This window comes from Ambystoma mexicanum, chromosome 5p (assembly GCF_040938575.1).
Source record: "Ambystoma mexicanum isolate Mex_15411 chromosome 5p, UKY_AmexF1_1, whole genome shotgun sequence".
Taxonomy (NCBI): Eukaryota; Metazoa; Chordata; class Amphibia; order Caudata; family Ambystomatidae; genus Ambystoma; species Ambystoma mexicanum.
This window is the reverse complement of record NC_090930.1, coordinates 217,870,523-217,895,451: the sequence shown is the minus strand read 5'-3', so window position 1 is coordinate 217,895,451 and position 24,929 is coordinate 217,870,523. Positions and strand designations below refer to the sequence as shown.

At 43.0% G+C, this 24,929-nt stretch overlaps 1 long non-coding RNA gene across 4 annotated transcripts in view; it reads right to left on the bottom strand.

Annotated features, from left to right (window-relative positions):
• Positions 1-24,929, bottom strand: part of LOC138480870 (uncharacterized) — a 213,673-nt gene that overhangs the window by 54,249 nt on the left and 134,495 nt on the right. Inside the window, exons 4-5 of one of the 4 annotated variants that reach the window (XR_011274149.1) lie at positions 13,302-13,406; positions 12,752-12,872 (exon numbers count right to left, since the gene is read on the bottom strand). The exons of 1 other annotated variant lie outside the window; for it this stretch is intronic. This is a non-coding gene — a long non-coding RNA (uncharacterized lncRNA). The remainder of the gene's footprint in view (positions 1-12,751; positions 12,873-13,301; positions 13,407-24,929) is intronic. 2 more of the 4 variants (XR_011274150.1, XR_011274151.1) reach the window with 2 other exon arrangements.

The window sequence follows — 24,929 nt, the reverse complement described above, 5'->3', positions numbered from 1 at the left end:
TTTTTTCCCCATAGGGCTTTTTTGGGAATGGGTGAAGGTGCTAATTACGGTACCGCAAATTGCGGTACCGTAATTAGCTCCCTGGTCCCTTTGCGGGTTGGTTTGTAACGCCTGCAAAAAGCAGGCGTTAAATTCCCCAACCCGCAAAGGGACCTCGTAGTAAGGCGGTAAGGATTTACCGGTACCGGTAAATTACCGGTACCGGTAAACCCTTACCGCCATCCGTCTAATGAGGCCCTTAGTCACATTTGTTTGTTTAACACCACTTCTCTTCTGTTTTTTGCTCTCATTTGTGTTTCCAGTCCCAACCTCTAGATTATGTACTAAAATAAATTCCCCAGAGGATCCCCGGTTCAAAGGAACATCCAAGTCATTGAAATCAGCCCAGGTAGTAACTCCACCTGATCTCTCATATGGAAGCCTTCTATCTATTCCATTCCCTTTTTTCCCTTCTCCTGTGTTTCTCTCTGACTGTCCAAAGTTATCTTTTCCAAAGTGGACACTTGACTTAATATACTATTTAAATGACCTGTTTGGTCCTTTAGCTCACCACACATGTTTTACACAACTCCTGAAAAACTAAGAAGTGTGAGTGGTAATCTATCCAATTAGGAGAAGTATTACAGGGTTGCACCTTGGATGAGGTTATACTGTCCTCAAGCTCCTGTTCATCCTGTAAATGGTCTGATACAGCTAAAAGAGAGATATGTCCCTCCTGAACATTGGAGGGGTATTCAGGAAAGAAGAATTCAGAACCCCCAGATTTGATCAGGTGGCCGTAGAGGCTCTAAATTCACAATACCCAAAACGTGACTTTGTATTGTTTGGAGAAGATTATCTAAATCAACATGTTGGGGCGGTAAGGATAGGTTGCTTTTATTTTTAGTAAGTAGATCAAAGTGATCTTTTCTTTTTCCCTCTCTTTTCTCCTTCCCCTTATTCTTACCAACTAGTAAGTCAATTGGTGCACCCACAGGTGAAGGGGGCAAGGACAAATTGTGCAGTAGCATGTAGAGCATTTCAAGTGCCAGATGGAATTACCAATAAATGATCTCAGACGGAAATAACCAGACAGACTCAAGGAATATGGCTACTTTATTATCAGCTCAAATAAAGTAGGGAAACCTAGTGAACAAACAGATCACAACTAACACACTCTCAGCTATATTTTTGATTATACAAGGGCTTTATACCTCGATTTATGTCATCTATGAAATCATCCTACTTGGCAAACAGTAAAACCTATACACAGGAGAGATTTGTTAGGGGAACATATATACTTATATTTCATTAATGGGTAAGTAGCATAATTGGCTGTCCCCTACAAGGTGAACACGCCTTGAACTACCTCTTACTGTGTATATTACACATTAGTAGCAGAATAACAACAACAGATTGGCCCCTGCAACAATGTATGGTAGACTGCTTCATAGGTTCTGATGATTGGTTGGCATTCTCTTCCAACCGTGGACATTCGACTCGTTAGTAGCACTTGAGCAAAATAAAACCCAGGTGCGGGGAACAACGTCAGACCACTGCCTGCTTTGATCAATTAGCCTTCCATCTCTCATTGATTAGGCCTTGAGCCAAGGCTTCTTCTCTGTAGTTGACTTTGCTGACTATTCTCTTCTTTAGGACTTTTGAGGGAGTGTAGGATCATCACTATCTTCAATTGTAGCTTATTGAATAGGCCTTATTTTCGAGTCTTGCACCACATGTGAGGAGACCATGACGGTGTCCATTTCAACCGTTTATTTAGTGCTTTTCGATTCAATTAAGCTGGGTGATATTTCTCCTCTTGGCCTCTTAAGCCTTGGTTACTCTGTCTTACGTATGCGTTCTGCATTCTTAATGGTCCAATAATTGGCTCTTGCAAATGTTTTCTCCTTCGCTTAATCGAAGAGAAATATGTCTTGCATATGCAGTTTATCCTCTTTCAGTCCCCTTGTGCCTTACAGTTGCCTCTTGATGTGGCATCCTTGATCCCAGGCCTAACAAATGCTCTGTGTTCCTTGCACAAAGCTGTTTTCTGTCAGCTCTGCAGTTCTGATATCTCCATTCAAAGATTCTTAGCTCACTATTATACAAAACCGACATCCATCTCTCCATAATGGCTGATATACCCGTGTTATATTTGCTCCTGCAGAAAGATTATATCGGTCTCATCTACCATGCATTTCTGCCCATATGCATTTGTTACTTCGCTTCTCACTTATATTCTTAGTGTATATGTTTTTTTCATCTATGCGTACATGTTTCTCTTGTTACTTCAGTTACATCATCATTCTTTAAGTATTCACATATCGATTAGGCACATCCTAGTATGTTCTCTTCATGACCTCATTTGGCTCTGGTCTGATTTCACTTAAAAGCCCTTCTATATTCAGTCATGTGTGCAGACATCCTTCCACCACATCAGTGCAAAGGTACATTCGATATGGTTGTCTGTGTACATAATGTCGTTCATATCTTTGATGCAGTATTGGGACAACATCTGATGTCACACAAAATGCTATCTTACTCTTCTTCCAGTATAACGGATGTGGGGGGTGAGCTGAAGACATAACGTGTACATCTGACTCTCTTCAAAGCCATTGTATGACTCAAACTGTCTTTGTCTATGATTAAAGATCAGGGGAGCTGTTATATTATCAGATCTAGTTACACATGAATACAGTCAGTGTCCCTGGCCCCTTTATGTTCTCATCCCATCGCTTGCATGCAGCGTTCCTCAGGGTTTCATTCTGTCTCCTTTCCTTTTCAATCTATAGATTGGCTTAATAGCTGAATATCTCAGGTCATCTTTCATTTAAGGTTTTCTATTTATGCAGATGACATTCCGTTCCTCCTAAATTTTGAGGGGGACCTTAATGATAAACTAGCAACTATTTCCTGACCAGCATGTTCATTTTGTAATCCTCGGGACCGAGTTTGTACAATTTAGCCCCAGAGTAGCCAAACAACAATATCAAAAAACCGTTGGTACATCCTCATCCCCAGTTGCCCATTTATAAAAATATTGCCATTATTCTTGATTCTGTAATCTCCTTCAAGCCTCAGATGATTTTGTCTATCCCTGCCCTGTTTCTTTCAATAGTGTTGCATATGCTGTTGCATGGAATACCTATACCCTCATAATAGGCTAGACATAAAGAATGCTTTCATCTGATCTCAGTTTGACTATTGTAATGCTTACTGATTATATTTAGCAGAGAAAGAGACGGACCATCATAAGCATATTCAGCATATTCAGAATGCAGCTGCCATCACTTCTTTCCCATATCTGTTTGAGGCCATGTTTCTCCTCCTCACAGAATTGTGCACTGGCTCTCTGCCAAAAGCCTTATTAAGTTCAAGACCCTCTGGATTGTCTTTCATGCTTTTCATAGCCCCAAGTTCATTGCAAACAGGTTTTATTTCTATGAGCGTCCCCAAAGCCCTGTACTACCTACTGCTTATTTTCCATTAGCAAATATTGATATGTTAAATTGGTGAATATTTTTTCTTGTGCTTGATTGCAGAGATAATTACTTTTTCATGTCCGAACTTTCAAAGACTTTCCCACTTTTCAACGGTTTATCTTCAATCAGAATTTCAATTAAAGTAGCACTGAGATGGCTTTAGTTTCATTCTTTACTAGTTCAATAATTTTGGATAAATGGAAGTGGACCACCAAAGACATGGAGTGTAAAATCATCCACTGGCGTGATTGGCCATGCTCCATCATCCCCACTACCAGAACAATCTTGTTTCAATCACTCACCTGCTGGTTGCCTCTATCACACAAGGAATCTATCACCTTCCACCTCATCTACAGACTACCTCACAGGAGTGACTCTTTCCTTGCAGATTTATACAAATTACTCTCCTCTGCCAAATTAGCACATTCAAATAATGCATTTCTCAGTGATTCTAACGTCCCTGAGTCCCAGGCTAACAAACACACTCGAAGCACGCTTTTCACACTGACCATTTCCATCGACCTTAAGCAAATTGTGTTCTCCCCCACGCAAAATGAAGGCAATACCCTAGAGTAAATCTTCACATCATCCCCCTGCATCACCTGTGTAGACCCTATCCCACTTGACTGACCTGACCACACCGCCATCTCATTATCAGCCAGCCACCCAGACTCAGGCCCACAAAGTTCAGGCTAAATGCCCCCTTACTCATTGCCGTTCATTCAAAACCTTCCCTTTCAATGAGCTAGAACAAAAATCTGAGGACTACCTCACCACAGGGAACACCTCGGGCTTCTGGGAATTATTCAGCAACTCTGATATGAAACTGGTGGATACTCATGCCCCCCAACAATCTCAAATGTCTCTGCTCAAACTGTAGGATTCTCATTACCGAATCCAAAGATGCTTCTTAGTACTCCACCTCCATTGCAGCAGCCTCTAATCGGAGCATTGCAGCAGCCTCTAATCGGAGCAAAGCCATCCTTGAAGCAGTAAAGAATTGTACCAAATCCTCACCCAACCATACCAGCAACACAGGAAAATGTGACAGAATCAACACATTTTTATAGAAAAATAGACAAAATATGGGAGACCATAGAATCAATTTCTCTCAGCACATCCTCTGCACCCGGCACACACACTACCCCTCTGGACCGAATGCTCTCCTCTCTCTCCAGCGGGTCTCCTAAACATGATTTCCTCCCTCAAACCTACTTCTGACTCTGATGATATATTCCCGACCTTTGTCATTGAACAACTGACAGGGCCGTGCTCAATGCGCTCCTCAGCATCATCAATGCCTCCCTCACCCTCATTTCCCGGACACCCTCAAGACTGGTCTAATACGACCTCTTTAAAAATATAAAAGAAATAGTTCCAGGTGACCTGGCCAACTACAGGCCCATTTTGAACCCGACGTTCATTGGCAAAATCCTGGAAAAAGTTGTTGCTTCACAACTACTCTATTGGACAAAGAGATTGGAGATCCACACTATGGACAACACAGTTTGCTGTCATTATTCATTTGAATTCATCTAGAACTGTTTTGTGCTCAAAGAGTGACAAGTAAGAAAACATAAAGAGGTGTCTCAAGTTTGTCAACATTTTTAATAATGCAGTAAATAGTGACAAGTACATACTTCAGTGACAATACTTAAAAATTGAAACCAATGTTTTTCGTGAATAATAAAATATTATTTTAGAAATTACATGAAGTAAAAAATACAAATAGCGAATGAAGGAATACACAGAAGAATTTAAGAACAAAAGAAACACAGACTTGGATGAAATAATCATTTGTGTTCCTATGTAGTGGACTTATTACTACTTTGAAAAAAATCAGGGTCCCTATTTGTGTAAGCCCGATTAGTTATGTTTGTATTACTGTATTCTAAAGGCATGATCAATACATGATCATGGGTTTCAATCTTTAGGTATTGTCACTGAAGAATGTACCCGTCACTATTTACTGCATTATTAAAAATGTTGACAAACTTCAGACACCTCTTTATGTTTTCTTACTTGTGACTCTTTCAGCACAAAACAGTTAAAGATGAATTTAAATGAATATTGACAGCAAACCGTGTTGTCCATAGTGTGCATCTCCAATCTCTTTGTCCAATACTGTAAACTGCCCCAAATCCACACCAGCACTAAAGGGCAACCCTATATTTTGTGTAATGGTCATAAATCAGTCAGGGTGCTGGCCAAAGTGCAACCTCGATACAGCCACCATCCAGGTGGTGGATGATGACCCCAAATTATGTGTAAGGACGACTCATGCCTCCTCGCCCACCATGACCTCAAGGTTGCATTCGACATCATGGGGCTCATTACCAGTCTGGCGCTAACCGAGGCGGTAAAACTGCCTGGTTACCTCTGGACACGTATTACCATTCTGCCTCCGTGATTCCCGGAATTACCGGGGCATTACAACCCCAGTGGCCCGGGAATTCCGGAGGCGGAATGGTGTTAATCCCCATTCCCATTGAGATCCATAGGACTCAATGGGAACGGGGATCATGGAAACACCGGCACCATCTTATGATGGTGCCGGTGTTTCCTCGTCCGCTTGCAGGCGGGCGGTGTTAAACCCGCCAGGTCAGACCTAGCGGGTTTGACGCCTCTGCCTGCAGGAGTTGTGATCACCCGGCATGGAAACAACAGTGGCGGCGGATTTACCGCCACCGTTGTTTCCACACCGGGTCGGTTGTAATGAGGCCCCATGTTAAGTAAATAGGCTCTGGTGCTGAGTCTTTTTGTTAACTTGACTCATATCTGATTGTCTAAACATAGCCAAGTTGTGTTATCTTTCAACGATTTTGTAAATTATTTTTGTTTGTACTGGAAGTAAACTTAATTGATTAACCATTAGTACGGTTAAATATATTTGTTCGTCTTAATAAAAGTTTCGTGATCACATAAAACTTAACTGAACATTAGAAATACTACATTTTGTAAACTTTTCTGCGTTCTGAATCTACTTACTCTATGACTCAGCTATTGAGCATCAGTGGTCTCACAGATTCCTCTACGAGCCTATTTCTTTTACAGTAAAATTTTACTACCATGTATATCAAACCACAGGATTTTCATCATTTTGTTACCCAGAGTTTTAGGCAGAACAGACGTTGGATGTCCACCTGCTTTTCAAGATTTGCCTGACGAATTTGTCAGGTTTTCCCTCAGCATGAATTTTAATGCTGACAGAAACCAATGGATTCCTATGGAATCCTCCTGAAATTACCATGTGGTAAAAGCAGGCAGATTCCATAGGAACGAGCTGTGACTGCCTCCCACAATCATTATTTGTGGAAACCATTTACACCTTTCCAGCATCGTTATGAAAAAGTGAAGAGTAAAAGTGATTTCATCTATGTTTTACCCATATATGGTAGACACGAGAAAAATTGCCTGGAGGGGACGTTTTGCTCTTAGGTGCTTAGAGAGTTTGTCCCCTTCATGCAATTAATTCTTAAATTCAAAAAGACTCATTATGTATTTTGAGTTTTTGTGATAAGACATCCACAACATTTGTTCTATTTAATCTGTTTGAGTAGACCATTCACAAAACTAGGCTGTGGCTTTCGATTCTTATGTGTTTAGCCCTAGCACCAACCTCCCTCTTTGGTGTCTGAGCCACTGTTTGAGCCTCCATTCATTCTTACATTTATACTTTCACTGCTATGATGGATCTGGTAATGTTTTCATCTGCATAGAATGGACAATCTTTATTTTAGATGTCTTTTTTTAAATTGTGTCTCTGAAAGTGGCCCAGATGAGTTAAGACTCTGTCTGTTGTGTGTCATAGATAGTTGATCCCTAAATGGATTCCAGACACTTCCCCATTTCCTCAGTCTTAACCTTATTTTATGAAATCTGGGGACATGTTACAAAGCAAGAAGGAGGCTGTGGTAGTCCCTGCACTGTTGCCAGGAATTGTTCTGAGAGCAATGTTCTGCATGTTATCTGCTAATGACCAGGGAAAGACCAATACAAGGTGATCTCTCACTTGACCTGTCATGAGCAATCAAGGTGGAAGCTCTCAAGAATTCCAGGAAATACATTCTGTCCATATAAAAAGACAAAACACAAATCCATTCGCAAATGAAAGGCCTTGAACTGTAAGCCCTGTGGATGCATGTTTTCCCTGGTCACTTTGCTAACACAGATGATGAAGAGGTGACAGCACCTTTCCCTTCTCCCACTTACATTTATTTTCTTCACACTATTAGGGCCTTATCACGAGTTGGGTTGTAGCCCTTAAATGTGGCGGTAACAGTATTACCGCTGCATATAAGGGCTGGCCCTGTCAGGAGTTGGGCATTGCGTTGGCTGTTTTACTTCAGTTTTTTTCTGGAGGTGAAAATCCCATATTTTCGGCTCTATTACCTCCGGCTGCATTGGCCTGCTCTATTAGCGCCAAAAGTGGCCCATTGGATTCAATGGACCCAAAGGGAAATGGGGATTTACCGTTAACGGCAACCCGTGATCCAGCGGGAATACCACGGGACCGGTGGGTGCTAAGGCTTGAACAGTCGGGCGATATTACTGCCAGGATGCATCCCAACTCATGATGAGGCCCTATATCTCGTTTCTGCCCTTCAGTCCCTGATCTCGCCCAGCTCCCTATGGTCTCTTCGTCTCTTACTTCTGCTTTCTGCTCTTCACTTGCCCTTCTTCACCCTGCATGCACCTTTCGTGCATCCTATAGACATCCTCAACCATGACTCACTTCCGATCTTCGAGTACTTAGCTCCTCTCCTCGTCCTACTAAACGCTGATGGATACAATTCTCAGCCTGAAGCTGACCTTTACTCACTATCCTCCATACACTCTACCAATGATTCATCGCTTTGAGCAGCCGAAAAAGCAGCACTACCCCAATTTGATTCCTCCTCTGTCTATTAGACTTTAAAACAACTTATTTCTCCTCCTTTTCCTGATCCATCACTTGACTCTTCACGCAACCTTGCTGATTTGGTTTCTTTCTTTATTGATAAGGTTCTTCTACTTTGCACCTCCCTGCAAGTGTATTATTCTCCACATCAAAAAATCTTCTCCCCACCTCCTCCTCCTTCTCTTCCTTTTCTCTTCTTTCTGAATCAGGACGCGGTGAACTGTATTGCTCATGCTCATCCCTCTGCATCCCGTCTCTATATTTGTCTATCCTCTCCTATTGCTTAAGTCTTTCCATTCCTTCTATCCTATTTCAGCACTACTTCAATATGTTCCTTTCCACCTCTCTTTTCCCTTCCATCTACAAACATGCAGTGGTTCTTATAAAACCTTCCCTTGATTCTTCCTCCCCAGCTAACCTTTGCCCTACTCCCCCATAAAACCTTCCCTTGATTCTTCCTCCCCAGCTAACCTTTGCCCTACTCCCCCATAAAACCTTCCCTTGATTCTTCCTCCCAGCTAACCTTTGCCCTACTCCCCCATAAAACCTTCCCTTGATTCTTCCTCCCCAGCTAGCCTTTGCCCTACTCCCCCATAAAACCTTCCCTTGATTCTTCCTCCCCAGCTAACCTTTGCCCTACTCCCCCACTTACCCTATCTCTCTGAAATCCTGGAGCATTTTGTTTACTCACACATTTCTACTTACATTGATCACAACGTGCTACTTTCTTCCCTTAAAACTCATTTTAGTCCATTTCATTCTAGTGAAACTCTTCTTGTCACTGCCACTAACTCTCTATCTCTCTACCCATCATTCCAAAAAGCTTCAATCCTAATTCTACTCGATGTCTCTGCTGCTTTTGATAACGTGGATCACCATCTACTTCTATCCTTTCTTTCCCCCTTTAGTATTTCTGACGCTGCTCTCAACTGGTTTCAATCCTATCTCTCTGACTGCTCATTGTCAATGTCTTGGCCTGGATTTTGCGGCATGAAATGGCAAATTTTGCGGCATGAAATGGCAAATTTTGCGGCACAAACCTTTATTTATTGCAGCATTTTTGCGGGACATTTTGTATTAACTGGAGGGTGTAAGATTGCCACATTGCAGGAAATAGGTAGAGTGCAAGGCTAGAAGAGAGCCAGGGTATCATTATTATGTGTCTTTTGTATTAATTTAATAGGAAGAGTCCCAGATGTCTCTGGCTTGGCAGAACAGTGTTTGATTTGGCTACATTTCTGGTTTAATGTTCATGCCTATTTAATAGTATTAACTAAATTGATCATTATCAATTGTAATGCTGAAAATATTCCCCTTCTATGTTCTCCAATCCCCCAAACACCCACAAACATCTCACCAACTCTCCATCATAACTTACATTCCTTAACCTCTCACTCTGTCATACAAATACTCACGTGCTATGTCACACTGTCAAGTCACAATCTGCACTGCCCAGCCCCTGCCACACTCCAAATCATACTCCCAACTCACACCTTACACTCTACAATTCCTCCCTCAATATACAGTCCTTCATTCTTTTGTGCTGCTTCTGCATCTTGCATCTTTTCTCCCACTCTATCACATTCTTCCCTCATCCTTTTTCCCAATCTGCAGCTCACTGCCTCTTTCTGGCCAACCGCTTCCTCTACTTTCTGTACCTCTGCTCGCTCTCAGATTTCTGGCCCACCGCATCACTGCTTCCTCTGCTCTCTTGTGCAGCACTTCCTCCTCTGACCCACTGCTCTTCCTCTGCTTTCTTGCCCATCACTTCACATCTCACCCATCACTCTCCCTCTCTCTCATAGTGTAACCATTTTTATTATTTTTTTTTAAATGTAGATTTTGTCCCAGTTCCTCAAATGAGGGGGCATTTAAAAAAAGAACGGAGGATATGCTATTTTTAGACAACCCATTTTTGGAAATGAGCAGGTCACCTTATTCTCAAAGGTGACCGGCGCATTTCCACAGGCTTGAGCTGTAGCGCAAATTGTGCGCTGGCAGCTGCCTTGAATGGTGTTCTGGGTTGTTTGAACGAAGTGTAATTATTTGCGGCGGAATTGACCGTAGTCAATTTTGCTGCAAATTGATTTGCACTTCAGCCAAACAACCCAAAATGTACCTTTCACCACCACCACCCGACCCCCTCCCCTACTTAACCGCTTGGTCGCTGCAGCTTCCCCTGCAACCCTGCGGTGCCAGATCCGTCCCTCTAACGCGGGTCGGATCCGTCCCTCTAACGCGGGTCGGATCCGACTCTGCAGGGTCCTTTTTTTGTTATTTTCCTTTTTTTTCTGTCCCCGCCTCCAATTTTGAGGAAAAAGGGGAAAACACTTCTGCAACCACCCTAGACCAAAAATACTAAACAAGGGGAGCGGGTGACACCCCCGCAACACATGTTCAGTATTTATAAAAATCGATCGAATAGAACTGCACGTAATTGGTCAAATTGTAACATTCGATAGATTTTTGTCATCAAAATGGGGAGTACTTTGAATAGAATCGCTCTCCCGACAGTGTTCTGCAAGCTCCCAGCGCCTTTCACAGGGCCAGGCACTCTAGGTGCCTGCCGCTGTAAAATGTGACCCAAAAAATGCATTTTTATCCTGTTTGAGGAACAGAAATGCAAGCGACTCAGCAGCGGTTCATACCTTAAAAGAAATGCATGACAGGGTCAGGAAAGACCCTGTCATGCAGTTGCAGCCCCACATCCCGTGCGCGTAGGGTTGCCTACAATTTCTGCACATTTAAAAGTGCATCTTGCTTTGAAATGCTGGATGTGCTTTTAAATTGACAGAAACGCCACTTTATTTGATCAAGGAGGTGAAAAAGGCCATCTGAATGGGCGCGCATATAAAATGTGCCCATTCATGTGTCCCTTGTGGATTGGGCTGCAATTTTTGGGGCGCAAGTGATTTCATTTCTTGTGTAAATAAAAACAAAAAAAAAAAGTTGAGCACCTGGCACCCTGAGGATTCTTTTTTTCAAAACAGTAATTTTTGCAGATTTTTTTTTTTAAAGATGCTGTTTTTGCACAAAACGGCCATTTTTGCGGCATTTTGCGCAAAACGGCCGTTTTTGCGGCATTTTGCGGGATCGCAAAATCGCAATAAGCTGGAGGGTCTGGGAAATGCTCTGCCAGCCTTCCTTTACATCACTGTGTACCTCAAGACTCTGTGCTTGGTCCTCTGCTGTACTTGCTCTATACTTCTCCTATTGCTGAAATGACTAAGCCATTTGGTCTGTCCTGGCATTTCTACAAGGATGACTCACAGATCTTCTTATCTTTCTCCTCTTTACTGTTACTTTTGATGCTAACATGTCTGCTTGCTTGCTTTCCACCCACTCATAGATGCTTTCTGCATCGTTACCATTCTAAAAACAGACATGTTATGTTTCCTTCGTTTATCTCTCCCTCTTCCCGCACTGTCACCTTTTCCTTTCCCCACTCCCTCATTCCTATGTCCCATCTGCTCAGGATCTCGGTGTCACTTTCTTTCTTTTTCTTCTCACATTCCTCCCACCGCTCCTTCCTGTCATTTTCAGCTTTTTAGTATTCGGAAGGTTTGCTCTTTCCTTTCGTTCCAAGACACTAAACTCCCCATTTCTACTTTCTCGACTTGTCTACTACTCTGCTCTTCTTATCAGTCTCCATGATTACCATCTTGCTCTCCTACACTCTATTTTTAAATTCTTCTATTCATACCTTCTTTGTTATTCTACCAGGTACATCGATCTCTAGTGCCCTCCGGCCCATTTCTTGGCTGCCCATTGAATCCATATCTTCTTTTTTCACTTCTTGTGCATTGTTTTTAAGTGCCCACATGGTCTTTCCCCTACTTATCTTTCTTCCCTTGTCTCTCTCTATGTTTCCGCCAGATCCACTGCATTCTCAATCTCCTTGTGCACTGCAATGTTTCCATTCCTTCTCAGTGGTCGCCCTCAACCTCTGGAATTCCTTACCTCTTGTTTGGTTTTCTTCCCTATCCTTATTCCATTCTTCTCTCAAAATCCATCTACTGTCTTCATAATGTCTTTGTGTATTTCATTTCAAATGACTATTTGTTGTATCACTGATTTTCTGTTAATCAGTTTGGAGAAGGCACTGTATAAATTCAATAAATAGAAATACACATGCAGCAGGCTTCCCAATAATGGACAGAGTCTAGCAAACCAAGGATGGAGCAGGGAAAAACACGAAGACTCGTGCCCTCCCCTCCCCTCCCCTGAGACACAAAACATGTGCCACAGCTGTGGTGCTCAGAGTTTCCTTAGCACATTTGCATCATGTTGTTCACTACTGGGACTGACAGCATTGTATCCATTGCCAGAGGCAATGCTTGCATGGAAAGACATTCCAAAAGGAGTCACCCAAGCACAGATGGACACTCACCTGTCCCTCCATCACTTCCGTACTCAGGGAAATCTTGTCACCGGTGTAACCAAGGATCACAGGTTCAGAGGACTGTCACAACAGCATCACAGTTGACATCTTTGCATGAACAACACGTAACCTGCACAAGACATGCAGAGAACTTTAACCATGTGAATGGCGAGTAATGAACACTATCTGAAGCCAGGATTCTTCGTTTTATGCTGCACCAGCTTATTCACTTACCGCAATTCGACATAGATTAGATGTTCCTACTACTTCTGTGTCAACATTCATTTATTCAAAGCAATACTATATTACGCTGTGTTGTTCTACCTTAAACCCTTCCTTAACGTTGACCTTGACTGCTGAAACACATATACCAACAAATGAGCCAAGGACAGACAGCGTAAAGAATTCCTGTCGTTCTAAACTGAGGAGTGTGCCCCCCATGACCTGACACGAGGCTGAGAGAGTCCTCCATCAATGGCAAAATAGTGCTCAAATAGATGAAAGCATGGAGCCACGAGGGAACTCTCCAATAGGCTACAATACAAACCTGAAAGCTTACCGTCACACAGCAGCAGCATGGGAGCGTGGTAAGAAACAACGGCATGCTACCAATCTATTCCCTCTGTTCTGGCTTCTTTCTCTTTTCCAGTACTCAAGTGACCTCCTCGGTAAACAAATGGAGTGAATAAGAAAAGTTGTTAGCAAATCAATCCGAAAGTGATTTATTCCGGCGAGACAGATACCAAGCAGGGACTGAGTATTCATCATTTGGACATGGACTTAATAAAGATAAATTCAGAGTCTGAAGTTCCTCTAAAATAGAGATTACACAGCCGACGTGTGCCAAAACATTCCTCCCTGTTAATTAGTTTATATTTACACATGCAATGAAATGTCTCTCCAAAGTTTACTCGAGGTGTTCAAGATTTAATTTACATGCAGTGCATTCGCCCTTCAATTTCATATGAATAAATTAAGATCTGCACAATGCATGTTTTCCAAGTTATGTGCAAGTTGACCTAAATTACTTACATTTACCTCTGGCATTCATTCACATCCCAAAGAGTTATTTTAAAATCAACCCATACTTTGGCCATGTGATGCTAAATGTGTTTATATTAGTCTACAATTAGGAAATTGGATGAGGTTATTTTGACCCTTCACTAACTATAGACCTGGAATGGATGATATGTTAATAGGTAGAGTTTCCAAAAGCTAATATATCGTCAACCATTTAAATTTCATATGACACATCATAGGGAGATGGTAAATCCAGCACCACAGACATTGGTGGTTTATGCATCGGAACAACACTGTAGCCTCACAAAAACGGCACCAGAAACATCACATGTGCTCTAAACTCGTTCCCACCCCTTTAGACGACAATAATGACTCATTACATGGTAGGTGGTAAGTGTTTACCGGTACCGGTAAGGGCACCGGTACCGGTAAACCCTTATCGCCTTACCTCGCGGTCCCTTTGCGGGACCCGACCTTAACGGCTGGTGTAGACCAGCCGTTAAAGTTGGGACCCGCAAAGGGACCTTGGTGCTAATTACGGTACCGCAATTTGCAGTATCCGTAATTAGCTCCTTCCCCATTCCCATTGAGCCCTAAGGGGCAAAAATGGGAATGGGGAAGGGCCATGGAGAAAGGGGGAATTACCACCCCGCCAACCTTGGAAAGGGGTGGTAATTCTCCTTTTCTCCATGGTGGTACCGGTATGGTACCGGCGGTAAGCATGGTGCTAATAGCACCATGGTTTACCGCATAACGGGCCTCAATGCGAGTACGGCGCTAACCAATGGCGCTATTAACGCCTTGGTTGACGCCGTACCCGGACCGGGCCTTGGTGGATGGCGGAATTACCGCCCCATTCCAAGGTTGGCGGGGCGGTAATTCCCCATTCACCAAGGCTCTTCCCCATTCCCAAATGAGCCCCCATAGGGCTCAATGGGAATGGGGAAGATGCAAATAACGGTGACCGTAATGAACTTGGAGGCCCCTTTGCGCCCTCGACTTTAACACCTGCTCAAAGCAGGCGTTAAGGGCGAGGGCGCAAAGGGAACTCGGAGTATGGCGGTAAGCGATTAACGCCACCGGTCTCGTTACCAGTGGCTGCTATCCCTTACCGCCATACTCGGAATGAGGCCCAACGTGTAATGAGGCCCATTGTAAACTAAGATATGTAATGTTATCGTTACAAGTGATATTTTACGTTATATCATGTTTGTATTTAGGAAACCAATACAGCTGCTTTCTTGTAATATATGTATACCGATATATTGCAGGTCAGATAGCACAGCGAGCTAAGCACTCACCCCTGATATCTGTGTGCAGCCTGCTGTGCCAAGTTCGAATACTTGTAGGGTCAACTCAGCCTTTCATCCTTCCAAGGTCAATACATTGACTACCACTGCACGATAATAATAGTTAGTTGACTGCTCTGAAACCTATGGCCGGTGTGTGGCACTATATAAGAAGTACATTATTATTATACGAGGGATTAGGCCAGTGCATCTGCCAGCTGTGCTCAACGTGGCCATTACTCCCTCGTTAATCTTCCTCACCCTAGCACTTAAATATTTGAGGCAAGGTCTCCTGAGACTTATTGTCCTTTCCAAATCATTTTAGAGAAATGGCCATGCTCATTCTGAACTGTTGCAGGCTCTCCCAATCATTCGGATGGTAGGATGTATGCATACATGCATACATGCATGGGATTTACAAAGTGGACATCTATGTTTAAAGCAATGGAACGCTGTACAACGGGGACGCACCCATTTGGTCACAAGTAGGGTGCAAGGATAGCAGTGGAGCAGCGATGGATGATGGGAGGAGAGGAAAGGACTCCTTTGCTGCCCCAACAGATTTCCATAAAGATGCATAAGATGCAACGATGTGCATTTCAATGGCCATTGGAATGCTTAAGCAACCTGCTTCTATCTACTGTTTTCTCTGTGTAACTGCACGGAAGGCCAGATGCCTGCTGAACAGGCAGGTGGAAGCATTGGCGTAGGAAATGAGGGTTGGGCAGAGGTGATAAATACCCCCACAATTTCAAGCAGATGGGATACAATGTGTTTTGTCCCTCCCACAATCTGAGCAAGGGGAACATAGGGCAGTTTATTTTTTCAGTATCAACGCAGAGACTTTTTTTTATATGTTTTGTTATGTTAATTATATTTATAAAGCGCACGCATGCCGAAGCATCTCGGTGCTAAGAATGATGCAGTAAGTTTTAAAAACTAGCTTGTAAAAAAAGGACTATTTAAAAAAGATATGTTTTTAGAAGCCGATGAAAGGTAAGGAGATTGTTAGTGCCCCCAGTGATACAGGCAAAGAATTCCATCATTTAGCGGCTGGCACAGAAAAGGAGGGGCCACCCATGCGCTCAAGCTGATAGCGGTGGATAGGAAGAAGACAAGAGCCTTTGGAACGTAGTTCGCGGGTAGTCACATAATGATGGAACTTTTCTTGCAGCTATTCAGCGCCTGATCAGGGTCGGACTGGGACAAGAAATAGGCCCAGACACCCAAGGAAAAGTGACCCACCCCTCTCCTTAAAAAAGTGGGCCACCCCTCGCCTCATGACCCAGACCTCTGATGACATCACGGGAAGTGATGTAATTTGACCTCAACCGAAATTGACATCCCGGGAAGCGATGAAACACAACCTTTCACGTCTTGACAAAACAGGAATTGGAATCAAATAGCATTGTTCCTAATTAAACTACGAAAAAGATGGTTTTGATTCCACAAATGTGATACACATTTCATACAAGTATGGATCACCATATGTATCATTGACATCTGCGTGTATAGATCCATATTGTCAAATTACTGTGAATGCAAACAGACGTATATGGCCAAATCATAATGTATTATTGTATGACACTTAAGCTCTTTGTTATAGAACAATATGCACAATATCATCCACCCTGTGTTGTTATTCATTTATCGACCTCAGAAGCTGAGATTGCCTTGCTGGGATTCGTACCTGCAACCTGCAGATCACACACACATCACATCAGTGAGCGCTCAACCCACTGAGCTATCATATCAGCTACAGTAAAATGAGCAATTATTCTGTAGTGGATACCATTAAACTGGTAACTGAGATTTAACAGTAGACCAGTTAAGTTCATCTGCAGGTCTGGTGCAAAGTTGGCCGCATGCTGCAGCAGCATGTGAATGAATTATGCATCATAATTTATGATGCACACATCATGCATGCAAATCAATCATCAAAGCAAGGTAACGTGTTACTTTCTTTGATGAATTATGCCGTTGTGAGTGATGTTTTTGTTTCCAAATTATTATTATTTTTTTAGCAAATTTTTATTTATTTTTTTCAAACCGGCATAGGCGTGGGCAGAGAACAGCCCCCAGGGACTACACATGGCCGAGTGGGAGATGGGCCAATCTGACCCTGCACCTGGTCCATAAAAAGCCTGGTGGACTATCACCAGAGATTTAAATCAAACCCGCTGAAGAACAGGGAGCCAATGTAAAGACCGGAGAATGGGGGAAATACAGACACCATCAGGCGTACCTGTGCAGATGCGGGCCGCATAGTTCTAGAGAAGCTTCAGGCGATGAAGAAGATACAAAGGTTGGGTCAGAAAATGAGTTATAATAATCCAGCCGACTTAAAACTAGAGTGGCCATTACAATGGGACTGGGCTGGATTGGACAAAGCGATAAAACATTACGGAGAATTTGAAGTTGGAATAACCCAGCCCTACAAATAGTACCAACTTGTGCGTCCATAGACCGAGAGGCTGAGAAGATCACTCCCAGATGTTTTACCTCTGATACTGGAGTAGGGCAAGGACGAAGCTCAATGGCCCAAAAGGACAGAGACCAGGTCGAAGCAGGGAAGGAAGCGACCGGGTGAGAGCCGGGTGGGGGATACACCACCAGGACCTCCGTCTTTTCCCCATTTAACTCCAGCCAATTGATGCCCATCCACATACTCACGGCCAATAGGGACCCCCTAAGCTGAGACGCTCGGCCCAGTTGGGTAGAATCCAACCAGACTATTATTTGTGCATGATCAGCATAGGAGTAGCACGATGAGAGTGGATGAGCAGACCAAGAGGCTGATATAGGTGTTAAGAAGGGACGGCGACAAGGCGGATCCCTGGGGGCCCCCACACAGAACAAAAGAGGCGGTCAAGAAGAAGGAAGCGAGCATCAGTGTTTGTCTGCGGTCAGCCAAAAAAGAGGCAAACCAAGCCAAAACCTGACCTGAAAGGACGGCCACTGCAAGACGATCCAGTAATACCTGATGGGCGACTGTAGCAAATGCAGCCGATAAGTCCAACAAAGTTAGGGCTCTCATCCTGCCTCTGTCAGTCACTAAACAAAGATCATCATGCACTGAGACCAAGACGCTTGGTCTAAGATGTTTAGCACCAAATGTTTTTTCACATTACTCACCAACTTCACCTCAAGCTATTACAAAACATGATCAACCATCATTAATAGGTACTTCACCCCGGACTTCAAATTGTAATATGGGCCTAATATGTCAATGACCACTTGCCTCCATGCCCCCCAGAAGGTTCCACAGGAGTGATCTCTTCCTTTCTCATCTTGAAGACTTTGATTTTTGGCATGGCCAGCAATTCAGAGCCTTCCTATTTGCACTGGCATCAATTCCCATCCACCAATATTTTTCATGAATGTTACGCCTAGTTGCTATTATTTCAGGGTGTCCCTCATGAGCAAACCTTATCTGATTGATTGACTTTATTTTGGCAGGTTTTGCCTAAAAGCAGGGGTGTTGATAGGTAAGATCAGGGGTTAAGCTAATGTCAGGACTGGCAGGTCACAGGGCTAGGTAGCATGTTGGCTGTAGCACCTGAGCTTCTATCCAGGGCTTCAAACCAAAGACCCAGGGCTACAGCCCCCTCAGCGTACCCCTAGCAACGCCTCTGCCTAAAAATACATGAAAACAGAAAACATTTAATTTACAAAAATACAAAATTGTGTGAACACCAGCTCACTTACTTAAAATAGGTCCCCAGAAACTGGTCAGGTTTGTTTAATGAGAATTGGCCTAGATATTTTTACAGATTATGGAGTAAATGTGTAAAAAGGGGGGCGTCATCCATATTAAAAATACAAAATTGATCACACATTAAAATATACTTAGTAGCAAAGTTCACATGAAAATCTTCAAAACCAGTTGAAGTGCAAATAGTGCAATTGCCATCCCATTCACAGGAGGCACCAAAGTTAATTGAGTTAGTCTTTAGATGGATATGTTAAACTGGGGCCGACTGAGGGGCTGTCAATAGCCTGGCTATTCAGATATCTGTCAATTGTCTACATTTCCATATCCCCAGATCTCATTCCCTTACATCCCTACTGGGATTGCTTTGTCTCTGTATATGGATAACATATGGTTTACTGGATAATGCTCAATGCTGTTGGAAAATCAAAGATACCACTGGATCTTCGTCAAAGCTTTGAAGCTAAATTGGCCACCTGTTTACTCAAGGAAATTGTGTTATTTAATCTGAGACACAGATAGTCAAAATGATCACAATCCTTGATTCAATGCATTTTCAAGTAAACTTCTGGACAGATCCTTCTTTTCTCTGTCACACACATAGTAAAGCATTTATTATGGTTAACATATAGACCCTGAATTGACATATACACATTGCATTTGTCAACCAAAAGAGATTTTGGTGTTGTTTTCAAGAGCACAGCAACCTCTGTATAGCTCAAGACTGGGATTCACCTAATGCCAAACCTTGGAACATCAACATTTGTTTCTGCCAGACATTCTTCCAGCGAGTTAATATAGAAATGAAAAATGAAGGGGGCCAGCAAACACCCCTGCCTTACACACTTGCACACAGCGATTTCCTCACTTAGTACCCCTCTAGCCCCAAACCGAACTTGCATGTTCAAATCGGTGTGAAGGTTCATTAACATTTGGAAAATGGCTCTAGGTGCACCCGAATTATTCAAAGTTGCCCACAAGGAGTTCCTGTACACGTGGTTGAAAGTGGAACTCAGGTCCATAAAGGCCACGTAGACAAGAAGCCACAACATGTGCACATATTTGGCAAGACTGAAGTACAGGTTCAATCTCTGATAAATGATCCCTGTCTTATGTCTAAAAGCAATCTGGATATCAAATAGGATATTTCCTTCCTCTGCCCATTCCTCTAGTCTCATTAACAAGATCCCCCTAAAATATCTTTGATGACCCATATCCAAAAATGTTATGTGACCATAAGCAGAGGGGTTGGCTCTATTTCCCTTCTTGAAGATTGGGACATTATTCCCAGTTTATCAGCAATGAGGCAACTAATTTGGAATAATTAGAGTGTTTAAAACGTGGACCAAAACTGGCTCCCATAAATCAGGCTGGAAATGAAAAATGTTGCATGAATAGCCATCATTCCCAGGTGATTTCTTTCATTTTTATCCTAGAGATCACATGAGTAATCTCCTCCAGAGTAATTTGGGAATAGTATTAGCCAGAACATATAAGATATCTATCCTGTGGGTACTTGAGACACCTCCCTCACAAAGGTAAAGATCCCAAAAATGGTCCAGCCAGCATGTCTCTAAGATGTGAGTCTCAGGGACCTCAATTGCACATAGGCCCTGTTCATCAGAATTTCTTGTAATGATAGTCCAAAATCCCCTACTGTCCTTGTTGCAAGCTACCTCAAATAGGGTGGCCCATTTCTTGGTTGCAATCTTTCTCCTCCTATTGGACAGTTCATTTTTGTATTCTATCTGCTTCTCTCTGATTACCCTGATATCCGGATACTGATGTTTGGGAGCTATAATTAGCACTTCTCTTTTAGTCTTATGTGATTGTGATAGGCAAGATTTACTTATATTGATGTCTGTAGAAATATTCCAGTCATCTCCCGCAAGAGGTAGCTGGAGTTCCATTAGCAGATGTCATAGTTCCCTCATTAGCTGCCCCTGTACATCTGCCAATCAACCTAGTGCTGCAAGAATACAGAGGGAGTTTTGAAGTTTCCGGGGGGGGGGGGGGGGAGGGTGTCAGAACCCTTGCCATATTTTCTGGTTGGGTCTGGCTCAGAACTCTATCAATTTTTAATTATTGTTTTCCTTAGAAGCTCAGACATATTTAGGATGTGGCTTTCCATGAATGCAAGCTGCATACACTGAGTATTACCAAGGTTTCTTTGAGTAGCAGTGTCCTGGCAAGTTTCCTGCTTCAATTTAAGCCCCTCAGACTGTTAATCGGAAAACAAGGTTAGGATTTACACTTGCCATGGTATCGTCCTCATTGAATATCTGCCCACGTTGGTCTGTAGTAGCCAGATTAGAGACACACCCCTCATTCAGATCTGCGTGCACTCACATTTCCTCCAGCTTTGTTGGGACACTGTCCAGACTGTCTCTTCTGCTGATACATTTCTTTGCCTGTGTTATTTTCTCTTCGAGTATGTGCACAGCTTTTTTCAGAAAGAGTTCAAAGGTGCCCATCCTACTACTTGGTTTCACTTCAAACCTTTAGTGGGCCTTCCTGCAGAAGTGTTCCTGGGATTTGTTGTCTTTCCAGCCATCAGCAATGTAAAGGTATTTTTTTTTCTTTCCTGTACCCCCCAAACCTCCCTGCTGTTCTCTGGATTTACATTTAGCGGTCAAGGGAAGGCACATGACCACAAAAACTAAAGAAAAATGTGTTATTAGCAACAACTTGTCTGAGATAATTGCTCTATTCCACTCTTCTTGTGACAGTGCTTCATGTAACAAAGCCACCAACTACCTCTTCTTTCTCTTCCTTGCTTCCCCTCCCTAGCTCCTCCACTGGCAATCGCGGGAGGAAATCAGCAACCTGGTTCTTCACCTGAGGTACATACTTAGTTTGAAAATCATATTCTTGTAATTTAAAGCTTAATCTTGCTAACCATGGTTTTTCCTTACTCATCCCCTTCGAACATTGGGAATTGACCACCCCACAAATAACCAAGAAAATAATGTTCTACCTATACAAATGCCAGCACTTCCTTCTCTATCACAGAATACTGAAATAGCCCGCCATAACCCTTGCCTTGCCAATATCAAAACATCCAAAGTTTGGTGCCTTTGCAAATTCCTAACAGCATACTGATCATTTGTGTGTTGCTCGATAAATTTAAAATACATTTGTTATAATATTCTGGCAGCCCTAAGAATGGCCTGACTTTCTTATTCGAAGGTTGGGGAGATTCCTTAATGGATATTATAGCATCAGGTTTTGGCTTATAGCCCTTGCCACTTATGACATGTCCGAAAAATTCCACCTCTTCCGATCCAAATGTATATTTTTTGACTTCTATCTGTAACTGTTTTCCCTTAATCCTATTTAAGGCTGTACACAACGTAGCATCGTGGTTCTCTTTCTCCTTCCCATACACTGCAACCACAAAAGCCAGGCCAAACAGGTGTCCAGTGAAAAGGTTGCTGCACAAAGGCAGTTTTAACAAAAAATCATGGCAAAAAGGCCATGGTGTGACACAGTAAAAGTGTCTCCATTATACCACAAAATAGGGACAGAGGTTGTGGGTCCCCCACCCCCCATGAATGTATAATGGGTCTGGGAGTTCCAGGGGTGTCCCCCACATCCATTACATAGATTGAGGGAGGCCCTCACCTGTCATGACCACTGTGAGGGGGCACAAGTTGTGCCACAAGCAGGCTCCCACCAGAACCCTGAGGGCCTTAAAACCACTGCAAAAGGGCTCCTGGAGCCAGTCCTGGTGCCTTTGGCACCAGGCTCATATGTAGGAAGGAAGGGCTGTTCAAACTAGGTCCCATTTATGTACATGGGCCTTTAAATCCAACATGGCAGCACCCACACAGTCTAGTCCTAAGAACCAAGCCATGCGGTCTAGTGTTTTGGGTGTGGCAGGGCTGGAACTACTTTCTCTGGTACTACTTTACCTGGGATATATAAACCACACCCTGACTGCAGAACATGCTTTATGTTATTCTGCAACCAGCAGCGTGATGCTCACCGTGTCCAGCTCCTGGTCTTCAGCATCGTCTTGTAATCCTGCAAGAACAAGATTATTCTGTTTTACCTGAGAAAACACCATCCAGCACTCAGCATCTCAACTAGGCTGCAGTCTGTGGAAACCGAGAGAAGAAGAAACTCCCTCACCTGTGAGTACTAGCTTAAGGACTTCCGGCGAACCGCTACTACAGCTGCTGTTCAAACATTGCGACCTGCAATAACGAGAAAGGGAAAAGCAATATTAGAACACGCGCTTCCAAAACATCGAATTCCATCAGTCTTACCTGAATTCCGTTGTGCTACGCCACGCTTCCATCGGAGCACCACAGCAACATCTGCAAAGGAAAAGAGACATATTCAGGTTTGCTTTCAATATTAAACAACTGCACAGCACTGTACTTAACTTAACGGATTCCGGGGGCCTGTTTTTCATTGCGCTCTCATCCACTCGCAGCACCACAGCGGCCTGTGAGGAGAAGAAGAAAAAAACACAGGTTAGCTTAAAAAGACAATAAAGGCGCCACGCTTCACGCTTTCTCTTGCCTATAAAACGTGCCTCTCCATTCGGCACTCCAGCATCAAGACCTTCGCACCTGAAAAGAATGAGATAAAGACATTAACAAATTCCCACCATAAACAGAACAAAGACAATTAATAAACCTACCTGCCTACCAGCAGATTCGGGGTCACAGCAGGCCTGGGCCCATGGAAGGCGTAGTGCACCAGTGAAGCAACTCGGGCAGCTCACCAACAAACGTCAAGTGCCCCTGCACAAGAAACACAGGACGGATAGCTCACCCTACAAATAACTAAAATTCATTTATTCAGCACTGGGCAAGTACGCATCCAGGGTTCCAGATCTTAGAGCCTTCCAGATGCCCCCAGGGATATCAGGTGAGCGTAACATCACCACTACCTTTTTGCTGTGATGTTTTGCAAAAACTGCCTTTTTGGCGGCAAGTTTTTTACATGGAACCCCCAAACAGACGTCTGCGATATTGGTACAACCCTAAAGGTGTTATGGAAGCTGTGAGGTTCTTAAAATCTCCTGTTAAGACGATCTGATGGGATGCGGCTGAATGATTCAAAATTCTGATTAGGTCTGCTCTTTGCAAGCAGTTCAGCATGTCACGGATGATGGGTGATGGCTATTTGGCCACCATTGGTTTCTATTTAAAACTCTCAGGTCCACACAAATGCTCAAAACTTCATTCTCCTTAATCACAACCACAATTGGGCTAATCCAATCTGCTGATTCAATTATTTCTCTTATACCCTCTATCTCCAATATGTCCAGCTCTGCTTCTACCTTGCCTCAATATATGGATGCGTAGCACTGCTTCTGGCTGTCAGGATTATCTTATGAGCATATCCTTTCAGGCATACTGTACAAGATTCAAACATTTTTGGGAACGCTTCTTGTTCTGATTTATTCTCAGCTTGCAGACTCAAAAATGGTTCTTTGTGACAAGGATCCAGTCTTATATTGAGTGCCCTCTGATCTCTACATCAAAGGACTTTTCAAGTCAAATATATTTCCATTTCTACCATCCTGCTCCTGAATTCAATCATACCATCCCAGAATCTCGATGCACAGTCCTTCAAACCAACCAGGATTCTTTAGGTCTAACTTAATCAATTTTGTGGATAGTCGCCATGCTTCCAACTCTTCCTATTTATCTGAGGTTACATGGAAAATAACAGTCCACCATCACCCTCACCTTCCAGATTTCTATAACGATTTCACAACTCGGATGCAGCAACTTTGAATGGTTTCTGATTATCCTAACACATTCTTCCTCTTGCACCACTGCAATCTACAACTTGTTTTTGCACACTACAGGGAAATGTCCTCTTATGTTGCACATATCACAGTGCTGCTTTAATGCAGGGCAACATTCAGAGTTAGCAAAATGATCACTTCTTCCACACACATAACATATATTTCTGTCAACTACTCTTTTGATTGTTAGTCTTTAAATGACACAGCTTCCTTTTTTTTCTTTTTCTGAAGTCTTCTCCCTCATTTTCTTGTCTCTCATTGACATGCTGTCAAACTTCTTTTTGGCAATGCTTACTTGTGTTCCATGTTCTGCATGTTTATACTTTTTTCCTCTATCCTGAATCGCTTCTGTCTTCTTCATTCAAATATCTCTGGAACGCAATTGTATTTCTTCCA